This window comes from Tamandua tetradactyla, chromosome 10, assembly GCF_023851605.1.
Source record: "Tamandua tetradactyla isolate mTamTet1 chromosome 10, mTamTet1.pri, whole genome shotgun sequence".
NCBI lineage: Eukaryota > Metazoa > Chordata > Mammalia > Pilosa > Myrmecophagidae > Tamandua > Tamandua tetradactyla.
Genome location: NC_135336.1, coordinates 37,254,202 through 37,268,366, shown reverse-complemented (window position 1 = coordinate 37,268,366; position 14,165 = coordinate 37,254,202).

The window sequence follows — 14,165 nt, the reverse complement described above, 5'->3', positions numbered from 1 at the left end:
ATTTAATCAGAGAGAAATCCACAAAAATATATAGTAAATGAAAAATGAGGTATTAATGCTTTAGGGAAGATCAAAGTGGGGAAAATTACTGCTGAGAGAATAGTTGGTTTCAGCAAATGTTCTTTATTGATGTTTTGTTCCAAGATAAGGGTAGTAAGGAGCATGCTAACTATATCAGTTTTTCCTGTTTGGGCTTAAATTTCACAATGTAAGAGCCCTGTATTAAAATAAAGGTGATGCTATGCTTAGGAAATCCAGGGGTTTCATATGACAATTGAAGAGGCATTGTCTGCCTGTCTTTCTTATGTTTATAAGAGGTTTAGAAAAGAATTTGGCAGAGCCAAATGAGAGAGAAAAAAAAATCCTCTTTGGACTGCAGACACTTTCCTTCGCTCAATTTTGTGATAAAGAGTGTACTGGTTGCATACAGCTGCTTCTCTGAAACTTATTAGCATTAGGTGTTGATAAAGTAATCAGTAGAAGTTCTGTATCCTATCATCCACTTTTCAAATTCTTGTCATTTTAGTAGCAGATAAAATTGATCTTTTTCTTCAAGTTTTGGTTTGGTTTTATTCATTTTTTTTTCATAGTAGCTTAAATCCCATGATATAAAAATAGCAAGAGTCTCTTTTTTCCATCAAGTTTTTTTGCTTTTCACTTTCTAGATAGGGTAATACAAATTGTTATCACTTCCTAGGACATAGGTCCTTGAATATGGCTATTAATGAGAAACTACTAGTCATGAATTTTATAATTGGGGGGTAGAAACCAACTGGGAGATGGAGGTATGTGGGGAAGTGATTAGAGCTAATTTCCAGGGTGAGGGGTGGGGGACAGGGGAATCTGCAATCAAAGAAATGAACTATGGTTCAGGCTATCATAGGAATAAGGGTGAATTCAGAATGGGAATCAAATCAAATTGAATCAAATCAAAGGGACCATCTAAAGACCCCATAGTAGCAAAGGTGTTTAGTGGGAGATTTCTGAGGAATGCTCTGCTGTAAATTCTTCTGGCAGTTCTCAACTGCTCCATGATTAGAATTTTTGTACCTGGTGGGCCTTAAAGATCCCCTGTGGCTTCTGAAATTACCGAGTGATTAGTGGGACTCAAGCCCACCCTTCCATCCCTCAGGCTTCTCCTGTTCTTCCAGAGTAACTCAGGTCCCTTACTCTGGTTTTGGGGGCAGAGGTATGTCCTATATAGCCACGTGGAGGTTTATTTTAGCATGAGTTGCTTCAGACTCATTCTCTCAACTTTGCTACTCCTGTTCAGTTCCCTTGCTTACCCTTTCTAGTGACTGTGTCTAATCTCCATGCTCTCTGAGATGGAGAGGGGATATTCCCTGACTTGTGATGATAATTATTTATCAGATTTTTCAAGGTCTGCCTCACTCTTACGTTTCATCCCCTTTGAACTATTTCAGACCTGTAACCTTATATATCACTTTTGGAACCAGTTTTATAATTTAAATAATAACTCTATGTAATTTTCATAGAAATTACTTGTGCCAAGACTAGAGTGAGTTGAGTGAGGTGAGTGAAGCACTTACTTCAGGTGCAAAATACAACAGAGTACCAAAAACATCAATAATTGAATAAATCATATTTCAGTGCAACATTTAAAAAAATCAAAACCAGTTCAAGAAGTGCCTGATTAAAAAACTTTCAAAAACTTTACATAAAGACAAGATCAATATTATTGATTTTCTTTTTCACCTCAGGCTCCAATATGGCTCAGAATGCATCATTACTGAATCTGTCTTTATTTAAATTTTGATTTTTTTATATCAAGGACTTTATGCATTAATTTTTAGTTTTAAGAAACATTTCTTTAAAACATTTCAGCCTTAGCCTTGGGAATTACTATGCATTTATAGTTTCATTTAGAAAATTTATCTTTTTTGATTTTTGGATTTTTCATTCATGTAGGTCTCCGTTTAGGTCCTTACAAAAAGGTTTTATGTTTTTTCTATGAAGTTCTTGCATATTTAAAAAATTATTGTGAAATACCTTATGATAGCTTTTGCTCTTTTAAATAGTATGTGTATATATATATATAAATAAATAATTGATTAATTCTGCACTTCATTCCTATATTCATGTATCTCTCCATCTTTCATCCAATAAACAAGGATTGATGCTTTCTATGTGCCAGGCATTGTTCTAAGCACTTTGATCAAGCAGTAAACAAAACTGTAAGGGGAGACAGAAAATAAATAAGCTAATAAACAGTAAAGGTCAAGCAATAAAAAGGGTTACGGAAAAAGTAAAACAAGTTGGACCGACAGAAAATGACTAGGGGTGAGGAGCTACTTTGGATGAGGGCCTCCTAAGTAAGTTACATTTAAGTTGAGACCTGAATCTCAAGAAGAAGGCAACTGTCTAAAGGTCCAAGAAGACCTTAAGGGAGATTTTATGGGAGTGGGAAATGGACATTGACGTGGTTTTAATAGCTAGGCATAGATACGCTGAGGCAGGCTTTTGACTGGTTTTCCCTCTTTGAAGGACCTCTCATATTAAAATTGCTTCTTACACCTCTCTTCATGCGCTCAACTTTGGTTCTGAGGGAGATGATTTTAGTTCCTGGGGTCACAGAGGTTATCTAAGGAGGCTAGCCTGGATTTCTGCACATGCTCAGGTTACATCAGTCTGCAAAACAAGCTCAAATGGAGAAGGTGTCACTAATGGATTTGGGGCAGTGCTCAAAAAGAGAAGCTGTTACTAATGGGTTTCAGTCCTCTCTTGTGTTCTGATGATTCCTTAATCTTGAGGGATTTGGGATGACATTTGCCCTAAACGCTTCAACCACATTAGGGACATAGATTAAAGAGTTGAGGAATGAATTTGCTTAACTTCTCAATAACTTGGGTTCCTTTTGTAAGATCTCAGCAAACTACTGCATTAGTCAGGATATGTGGAAGCAGGAGTTAACACAAGTACTAATACTTAAGAATGGACATCATTTTCTATCCTTATTGAGTATACAGAAAATGGTTAAATCTGTTAGGCAGTTTACAAAGGCACGTTAAACTATAAACAAGCAAACAAGGACCCAAGATTCCAGCATTACTTATTTTGTGGTTTCTTTTTCTTTAGAGCTATTTAAGGTCAGCCCTGGGCTCACAATAACATTCAGGAGACAAAAGCTTTCAGTAGGTTCACAGTATCCACCTAGCGTTTGGGCAGTGAGGTCCCGCAGTTTCCTTGTGTCTGTGAAGACTGCTTCCTCTCTGGTTCCTAAATGTCACCGGGACTGGTCTTCTGGGTGAACAGGCACCAGTTTCACCTGGGACTGATCCATCCACAGTTTTACACCCTGCATCCAAACAGAGTAACAGAAAGGTCTTCACAGGGTCATCCCGCTGGGTCCTTAACTGAGCCTCAGATTGTTGATTTTTCCAGGGTTTTAAGGAGCACCCAGTCCCTTAGGTGTACACAGTGCAAGAACGCATCTGCGGGAAACGTAAGGTGGTTGAAAGCAACTTCCAAGATATTCCTGGGGCTCCAGCTACTTCCTGGGTCACCTTAGCAATGAAAGCTCCCCCATTGTCACTCTGTATAGAGTGTGACAATCCAAACCAGGGAATCATTTCTTTCAGTAGAACCTTTATTACTTCTGAAGCCTTCTTTATTCTGTGGGGAAAATCTAGCCATACAGGGAAGGTATCTACAAATACTAGTAGGTATTTATAATTTCCTCTGGCCTTTGGCATAATGGTAAAATCTATTTGAGTAAATACCTGTGTACTCAGACATATAAAGGAACTTCACCTTAGAGCACCTCCTCTCCCCCACCAGTTGGCACTGGAGACATTGTAGAAAGGGTTTATGTGCCATTTCCCTTGATACTCCAGTGATAGCATTCTTGAGGAAAGAGGGTCCTGTCTTTTATTTAGAACAGAGTAGTTTGCTACACTTTCCACCAAAAAGTCAAAAATCTTTATCCCCCACCATTACAGTTACCTGGGGCTCCTTGTGAAAGATACTAATGAGGTTGAATAGAGATGCCCCCATCATTCCTGGTCACTCTCGATAAAGTGAGACATTTGGCAAACAGGTGTGTGGAAGTTTTGATTCTCTCTTTTTCAGTTTACCAGGGCTCTTGCTTCCAATGACCGTCCCGTTTGCAACAGGCATATTGCCATGGTCCTATTTGAGAGTAGTTTTTTCAATTGGGTACAGAGGGTCCAAAGGATCTTACTCGTGATTGCTTGTCCACACCGGATGATGTCTTCCTTATCTCTAGAAAATTGCAGCCTAAAGCAATAGTGACTAGAGCAGCTTGGCATCTCATATCTTGTTGCTTCCATTTCTCCTGATCTTGGTTTTATAGACTTTAAAAGCAATCTCAATTAGTTGAGATAAAGGCATACCTTGTTCCTCTTCCAAACTTTGTTGCTTCTTTCTGAAATCAGTAGCACTTTGACTAATGAAGATCATATTGCCTAGTCTCTACATTGTCTGGGTGTTCCAGATCTAGATCAGTATCCTCTCTCCAGAAAAGTGGGTGGGTTTTCTTTTGGTCCTGGTCGTACCTCCTGGACATTTAAAAAAAACTTTTTTCATATTAGAACTCTTGTCTGCATCCTTGTTATGATCATAGGAAGGAAGTCTGTTCCTTTTTGATCAGTAGGTAAATAAGGGTATTGCTGGCTTCTGGAAGGTTAATAGGGGTTTCCTCATCTCCATCATATGTCAGGGGTGCCTAGAGGGACACCAATTGGGGTAAGATTTAATCATCATTAGGTTTATAGTCCATTGAAGAAAGGAGTCCTGGGCAAAGAAGGAGACACCGCTATAGGCACAAGCACAGACACACTGAGTCTCTGATATAGCTTGCTAAACTATAACACTCCTTCCTTGCTAGCAGTTTTATAAAAAAAGGCAGTGTTACTGACAGTCAAGGCTGGGAACACCGACCACGTTAATTCAGCATTTTCCAAAAGACTTCACTTTGGAAAGGGCCAAAGCTGAGAAAGGCAGCTACTGAAAATTCATTCCAGAAAACCTCAGGAAATAGGAGTGTGGAATCCCTATACTAACTCCAGATTCTGGACAAAAGAAAAATAGGCATTGCTGACCACTGGGAGTCACCGGAGAATGATGAATGAAGGCACTTTCCCCTTAGAGCCAGAAAGTGTTCATTTAAGTCTCCTGAGAGGCAAGCTTGATAAAAAATCTTGTCATCTTGCCTGGTATTAACTATCTCTCTGGTTTGTAATAATCATATCTGTTTGTCTTATAGTGTTAACTTCAGTCAGGTGAGGAAAAAGAAAAAGCCAGCCTTGGTCCTCTAGTTCAGTTTAAAGTTCCTTGAAAAGCACAGCATGATTAGCTTTCCTGCCTACCTAGCATGCTTCCCCCCACTGCCCCCAAATTCATCTGCAGCCATTTGGAAAAATCAGTACATTCACTTGTTCTAATGGATCCATATCCTTTCAATCACATCCAGCAGGGACTTATCAAAAAGTAAATATAAATTATCTTTGAGCAGGTAGCCAAAATAGATCATAGAGTCTCCTCCTGGGTTCCAGTTTCTTGTGCCAACACACAATTCTTCTTCACTCATGCCTGAAGAATATGTTGTCTTTCCCTTTCTCATAAGTCTACCACTGTCTGTCTAAATCACAGATGCAGAGCCAGCTCTTGAGGCTGGTTCTTGTTTATTGCCTAACCTGAGATGTTTTAAGCCACTGTTTTTAATTTCTTCAGTGTAACAAGGTAGTTCCAAATTATATCTAAAAAAGGGCCAATTTTGTAAAATACATCCCAAAGGGCTGAAATCAGTTATCCTATCAGCATTATTCATCGTGATAGTTCTGCCTGTGAGCAATAAAAACATTTTACACTCTAAGGAGATTACTTCATGGTTATGGGTACTGTGTTGCTTCATACTTGCTTTATCTGGCAGACAGCATATATTCTAGTTGTCTGACCATGTTGAGTGGAACTCAAACCCACCATGTGTCCCCTAGTTGCACGGAAATTGTCTTAAGGGTGGTGGATAGCCTTATGTCAATGTAGCCCATCTAGGATCATTTACATTTTCATAGGTGATGTTCTTTGGAAGCCTCGGCTTCCCATCAGACAATGTGGGTGCTCAGTGGCATTTGACTGCCTGATGCATTTCCTCTGATAGCAAGTCTCTATTGCTCACAACCAGAATGAAATCTTTGTTCTAAATTACTGTGGGAGTTTCCAATTTAGACACAGGTCCTAATTCAGTAATCCAGATTCCCACCATGAGTTCCTCTGCAGCTAAATTCTCCAATATTGTCTCTCACTCTTGGGATTGAACCCAATGAAGGATTTTGTCTACTTATTAAAAGGGGCATTCTACCTCCCCAAAGCAGATCTTATCCTAAAAGGTGGAACTCAAACCCACAAACCTACTGGGAAAATATCTGATGAAAGAAAATGTGTTCAGTTGAGGTTACTGATCCATGACACATCTGCTGCAGGGGCTGTTTCTTTCCTCAAAATTGGATGTAGCACTGAAGGGTCTGAAGCACCGGGCAAGGGCAGGGAGGACCCCAATCACCAAGGCTCTAGAAAAAACCAGTCTAGGTGGCCAAGACTTCTTACCAAACAAGTGATCACTGCGTGACACACACAGAGCCAATTCTATGACATCTGGATTTTGAGAAAAGAAAGAGTTTTATGGCAAGGTTGACCAGCAAGAAGATAGGAGGTAATGCTCAAATCTGTCTCCTTAACTTGAAGACTAAGGGGGAGGTTTTATGGGTATGGAAAGTGAGCATTTTAGCATGGTTTGATTAGCTAGATATAGATTTACTCATATATGGTAAAGGCAAGCTTTTGACCATTTTTTCTTTGCTGAAGGACTTCTCATATTGAATTTGCTTCTGAAACCTCTTCTATTCACACAACTTTGGTTCTGAGGGAGATGATTTTAGTTCCTGGGTTTTCTGAAGTTATCTGAGGATGCCAGTCCAGGTTTCTGTGCATGTGCAGGTTACACTGGCTTGTAAAACAAGCTCTTATCAAAAGGATAAGAAGATGTTACTAATGGGTTTTGGGCAGTTTCACCACCTTCTCTAGAAGCTGAAACAGCTTTCTCATTCTATTTACCCCTCATTTTACTTATTCACTAAATAAAAAAAAATATTTATTGACAGTTTACTGTGCACCTTCCCAGTTTTCAGCACTAATGTATCTTGGTGCTAAAATTAAATTGATATATACAAGCATGGAGAATTGGAAATTGAAATTTACAAAGTACCATTACAATAGCACCAAAAAAATCCTATAATACATATTTAAGATCTGCGTGCAGAGAACAAGAAAGTACTGATGAAAGAAATCAAAGAAGATCTAAACAAGTGAAAAGATACATCAAAGTCATGGACTGTAAGATCCATTTTTTTTTTTTTCAAATGCCAGTGTTCCACAAATTGATCCATGGAGTCAATGCAATGACATTCAAAAATCTCAGCAGAACAGTTTATAGAAATTAGCAAGCTGACTCTAGGATTTATATAGAAAGAAAAAGGAAATAGAAAAGCCAAAACAATTTGAAAAAAGAAGAACAAAGTTGAAAGACATGAAAATATGCTCAACGTCATTAGTCATAGGGAATCCAAATTACAACTACTACTTTACTAGAGCACTATATATTTATTTAAATGGCTATGATAAATAATATGACAATATCAAGTTCCAGAATGTATGTGAAACAATTCTCATACATCATTGGTGGTAATGTAAAAGTGGTACATTACCACTTTGAAAAATGAATTGAGAATCTCCTATGTATTTCAATATACTCTTACATTATCATTCAGGAATCTTCTTAAATATTTACCCAAGTGAAATGAAAACATGTTCACTCAAACCCTCCCCCCCCCCAGATGAATGTTTATAACAGCTTGTTTTGGTAATTAATCCAAAGTGGAAACAAATGCCCCTCAACTGAAGAATAAACAATCTGCAGTATATACATACAATAGAATTCTCTCCATCAATAAAATGCAACAAACTACTGACACACACAACAAGATGGATGAATGGCAAATTAGGTTATATTGAAGAAGCAAGACCCAAATGGCCACAATCTGTTTGACTCCACTTATATGACATTCTGGAAAAGGTAAAACTATATAAAAAAGGAATATATCAGTGGTTGCTAGAGGCTGGAAATTGGGGAGGAATTTGTGATTGGGTGGTATGGGAGTGTGTTTTGTGAGGATGGTATTGCGCTATATCTTGGCTGTGGTGCTGGTTTCATGACTATGTGCATTCGTCAAAACTTGCAGGATAAATTTTACCATATGTAAATTATACCTTAATAAAAAATGTAAACGAACAAAAACAAATACAGAGCTACTAGAATATAGGTTACTTTTGTGTGTTTTTTGTGTGTGTATTTATGTAGTAACTTAGCACAATAACAATTTATAACCTTGTGTCAAACTTCATTTTTAAAAATTATATCGCTGGGGGTGCGCAGGTAGTTCAGTGGCAGAATGCTCACCTTTCATGCGGGAGACCTGGGATTCCCTGACCAGGAACGCCGGCCCCCGCCCCCCCCAAAATTATATTGCTGTGTGAAATCTAAAGTTTCTAGGAACCCCTGGTTTAGAACAGTGGTTCTCAAAATGCACTTTCCATATGAGCAGCATCAGCATCACCTGGGAACTGGTGAGAAATGCGAAGTCTCCAGCCCCACCTACTGCATTAGAGGCTCTGAGAGCAGCGCCCCAGCAATCCGTGTAGAAACAAGTCTTTCATGTGATTCTGATGCACTTCAACATTTCAGAGCTAACTTTCTTTCTGCTCCTTTGCTATATATGCAGTTGTTATTGGAAGGGCTCAGGAGTAAAACAAAGCTGCTTTCGAATGTTGGATCTTTCACAGTGTGAGCTATATAACTCTTTGGGCTTATTTTTCTGTCTCTAAAATGGAAATTTTAATGTCTATTTTCTACAATTGTTGGAAAAAAATGTTGTGGGGTTTAAATAGGATCGTTTCAGTGTAGTATTTAGGATAGAGTTTGAAACATAGCAGAAACTCCATGAAGGGTTGTTAGTTTTAAATGATTCACCCTCTTGAATCTGCTTTTTTTTTGATGTATGCACAATCAAATTTATATTAAGCAGGCATTTCAAACCTCTGTCTATTGCTGTTGCATTTACACATGTGGAAAGTTCAAAATTCCTAATTATATTTTCCCTTTAGTAATTTTTCATGTATTTCATATGGCTATTCTAGTTTTTTTCTACACTAAATGCTACTTGAGCAGTGAGACTCCATCCAGTATTTTGGACACAAAATATATTTCCATTGCAGCAGAAAGAGTACCTTTGTTTGCTGATTTATATTTTTGCTTAAGATTAGAAGTTTAGGTCTTTGGATGTTTTAACAAAAATTGAGTTGAATTTAATTTGAATGAAGAATTAACTGACTAGCCTAAGGCAGAGTATTCAGTAGCAGATATGAGTATCAAACTTTGGTCTCCTGGTTCACAATCTTTTTCCATAATCATGTTACAAGTTTAAAATAGAGCATGTATATGTGAAAATATGTGTGAGTATTAAGGGGAGGAAAGTTTATTGGAAAAGGAAAGAGGGGACATAAGGAAAAAAACGTATAACCATCAAAGTTGAGCAGGTAAAATTTTAAAAGTGCTCTCTCTCAATATGTCAAACATAGAACATTAATAATTTTGTTCCAATTTAGCATGTTGGAGTCAGTGACTTCCAGGGCTAATAATTCTTTCCTTGTAAGTCAGAGTTGAAAGGTACTTGATATTATACTTTGCACTCTGTTCCTTGCAGGTGGTACTTACCACCTTGCTTAATTATTCATATGGCTTAGTAATGCAAACACATTTCAAATAGGAGAGACCTTCCAGGCTATTTTACCCTGTCCCTTTTATTCACTATTCTCGAGATTTATTTCTTTCCCTTGATTTGGAAAATAGTGAGCGCAGCAAATTTATCTTCTTTTTTAGCGTATTTCCATGCATATCTAATTCAATTAAACTTGAACAGTAAAAGTGGAATCTTTTGCAGCGATGACTTTAGATTTCCTCTTGACCTGTTAATCCCTTGTATGGAAACTGCTACAGTGCTGTAACAAGAACAGCAACAGTATATTATTAATAGCCATCCTAGTGGATATTTGTTGTTGTCTCTGTGGCTTTGAGCTAAAGTATTTAGCTCAATGTGAATTTAGCTCTTATGCTTAGGTCCTTGACCCACTTACAGTTAAGTTTTGAATATGTTGTGATGTAGGGTTCCACCTTCATTCTTTTACAAGGGAACATCCAGGTTTCCCAGCACCAGTTGTTGAAGAGATCATATTTCCAAGTACATCAAGTACAGTTGATGTACTTGGCATTCTTGACAAAAATTGGTTGGCAATAGATGTGTGGGGCTATTTCTGAACTCTCAATTCTATTCCTCTATGTCTATATGGTTATCTTTATAGCACACTGTTTTTTTTTTTTTAACTTTTTTATTAATTAAAAAAATTAACAAACAAAACATTAAGATATCATTCCATTCTACATATAAATCAGTAATTCTTAATATCATCACATAGTTGCATATTCATCATTTCTTAGAACATTTGCATCGATTTAGAAAAAGAAATAAAAAGACAACAGAAAAAGAAATAAAATGATAATAGAGAAAAAAAGATTATACATACGATACCCCTTACCCCTCGCTTTCATTTACCACTAGCATTTCAAACTAAATTTATTTTAACATTTGTTCCCCCTATTATTTATTTTTATTCCATATGTTCTACCCTTCTGTTGATATAGTAGCTAAAAGGAGCATCAGACACAAGGTTTTCACATTCACAGAGTCTCATTGTGAAAGCTATATCATTGTTCAATCATCATCAAGAAACATGGCTACTAGAACACAGCTCTACATTTTCAGGCAGTTCCCTCCAGCCTCTCCACTACATCTTGAACAACAAAGTGATATCTATTTAATGCATAAGAATGTACCACACTGTTTTGATTACCATGGCTTTGTTGTTAGGTTTTGAAATTGGAAAGAGTAACTTTGTTCTTCCTTTGCAGCATTCATGCAGTCGCTTGCAACTCCACATGAATTTGAGGATTGGCTTTTCCACTTCTGCAAAAAACATCTGCTGGGATTTTGATGGGTATTGCATTACATCTGTAGATTACCTAGGCTAGTGTCAATGTCTTAATAATATTAAGTCCTCTTATCCATGGGATGCCTTGCTATTTATTTAGGTCTTCCTTAATTTCTATCAACAATGCTTTGCAGTTTCCAGTGTACAAGTTCTTCACCTCCTTGATTAAATTTACTCTTAAGTATTATATTTTTAAGAAGCTATTGTGAATAGAATTTCTTTTTAAATTTCCATTTCAGTATGTTCTTTTTTGATCTACAGAAACATAACTGGTTTTTGCATGTTAATCATGTTTTCTTCAACTCCCCTGAATTCGTTTATTAGTTCTAATAATTTTCTTGTGGATTTAAAAAAAATTTTCTACAAAAAGGATCATGCTACTTTAAATAGAGAGTGTTTTACTTCTTCCTTTCTAATTTGAACAACTTTTTCTTGCCTGATTGCTCTGGCAAAGACTGCTAGCACTGTACCTTGCCTTTCACATTTAGAAACAAACTGTGCACATCTTTTTATCTTGTTCATATGCTTCCTTTTGTGAAGAAACCATTTTCTTAATGATCATTTTCTTTTTATAAGCAGCTTTATTGACATATAATAAACTGCACTTATTTAAAATGTGCACATTGATGAGTTTGATACATGTATACACTCATGAAACCATCACCAAAATCAAGGCAGTGAACATATCCCTAAACCCCAAAGTTTCCTCATGCTCCTTCGTAATCCTTTCTTCTCATTCTTCTTCATCACTCCTCTCCCCAGGCAACCACTGATCTGTTTTCTATTATAAGTTTGTTTGTATTTCCTAGATTTTGTATAAATGGAATTATACAGCATGTACTATTTTTACCTGACTTCTTCAGCATTTCTGTACATTGTATAACTAGTATGTGGCAGTAGTTCGTTCTTTTCTATTGCTAAGTAAGTGTTTATACAGTCACTTGTTTTGGACATTTGGGTTGTTTCAGTTTTTGGCTATTACAAATAAAGCTTTTATGAACATTCATGTATAAGCTATTGTATGCATATATGCTTGATTTTCTCTTGGTAAACACCTAGGAGTAAACGTGTTATACAGTAGTTATATGATAAATTATTTAAGAATCTGCCAGACTGCTTTCAAAAGTGATTGTACTGCTTTTTATTCTTACCAGCAGTATTGAGAATTTCAGTTCCACATCTTCACCAACTCTTAATATGGTCAGCTTTTTTAGATAGAGTCATTTTCATAGGGGTGCAGTGGTAGCTCATTGTGGTTTTAATTTGCATTTCCCTAAATGACTCTTGACATTGAGCATCTTTTCCTGTACTTATTTGCTATCCATGTATTTTCTTTGAAAATTTGTTCTTTTTTTTTGCATATTTTTGAAAATTTGATTTCCTTATTATTAGATTTTTAGTGTTCTTCATATATTTTGGATACAAGTTTATCAGATATGTGATTTACAAATATTTTCTTCCAGCTGTGTGCTTTGTCTTTTCATTCTGTTAACTGTGTCTATTGAAGAACAGACATTTTATATTTTGATGAAATCCAATTCATGATTTTTAAAAATATATTTTACTTTTATATAATACGTCATAACTTTTTACCTAATCCAAGGTCCCAAAGATTTTCTCCTAAATTTTCTTCTAGAAGTTTTATACCTTAGGTTTTATCTTTACATTTGATTCATTTTGAGTTAATTTATGTATATACAATGTATAGACCAAAGTTCATTCCTTTTGCTTATGAATACGCAATTGTTGAAAAGACGATTTTTCCTTCTCTGGATTGCCTTTGTCCCTGTGTCTGTCTTTATGTCAACACCACACTCTATTGATTACTATAGCTTTATAATATGTATTGAAACCAGAATGTGCTAATCTTCAAAGTTTATTCTGGTTTTCAAAGGTGTTTTGACTTTGATGATTTTAAGGATAGATGGCAAAGGGGGAATTTAGATTACTATATTGTTTCTAGAAAAGAATTAGTTCAAGTAAAAATAAAATGTCAATTTTGCAGAGGAGCCATCATCAGAGTCTTGGTCATGGCTTCTTTGAGCAGCATTTACTCCATTGTGGTGGTGTCTGTGGTGGTAGCAGGTGCTTCTCTGGTCATCAACCTGAGGAAGGCTTGTCAAGAAAATTTATTGACCATAAAATGCAGTGAGCAGCCTCTGGCTTAGATTTTCTTAGCGTAACATCTGAGACATTAATCTTCCAAAACACTTCCTGTCCATGGCAGAGAAATGGGGCGCTCACGGGCATCACTTGCCAGTCTTCAGCATCTTTAGCAAAGAAGACACCACTAATTCCTGCTGCTCAGACCTTGCCTTACAGGCGCATGGCTGCCTTCATTACTGCCAACCTTGCTCAAAAGCTATACTACTGCATATAAAGAGAGTGCACCCCGAGTACTTACAGCTGTTCCCACAGCTTTGGTGGTGGAGGGGTCAAGGATGGAAGTGGGGCAGGAGAGCCTGAAGGTTAAAACGAGTGCCATCTAATAGTGCAGTCCTTAAAACGGCCAGCTGGTGGTAGCAGGGGCTGGCTAGAGAGAGTAGACTCAGTCTCCAGGTTATCAGGGAGAATGTTCTTAGCTTCACTTTCTTATTTTTGGAAGAGGTGATCAAAGATAATCTTAGAGGTTGGATACTGAAATGTTCCAGGCAAATTTGAAACTGGCCAAATGATCTGGACAAGAAGGATGTCTAGTGGGTGATTGAGGTGCTAGTTGTGGGGATAAGCACGTGAGAATGGATTATAACAAACACCTGTGTATCTGGATAGTGGGGAAAGGTTTATGGATTGCTTAACACAGCCAATGGATTTCATATAGTTTGAGCAAAGAAAAATATGCTTTATAAACAAGGCATTTAAAGAATATTTTTATCTAACATTCTTAAAATACATAACCATATTCAAATTGATTCTACAAACACTCAATCCAGGATCTGGGGACACAGCATTGAATAAGTCTTGGACTTTAACATTAAAGAACAATATGAAAGAAAGGGATACTTCTTAGTTCCTCTCTTCCTTAT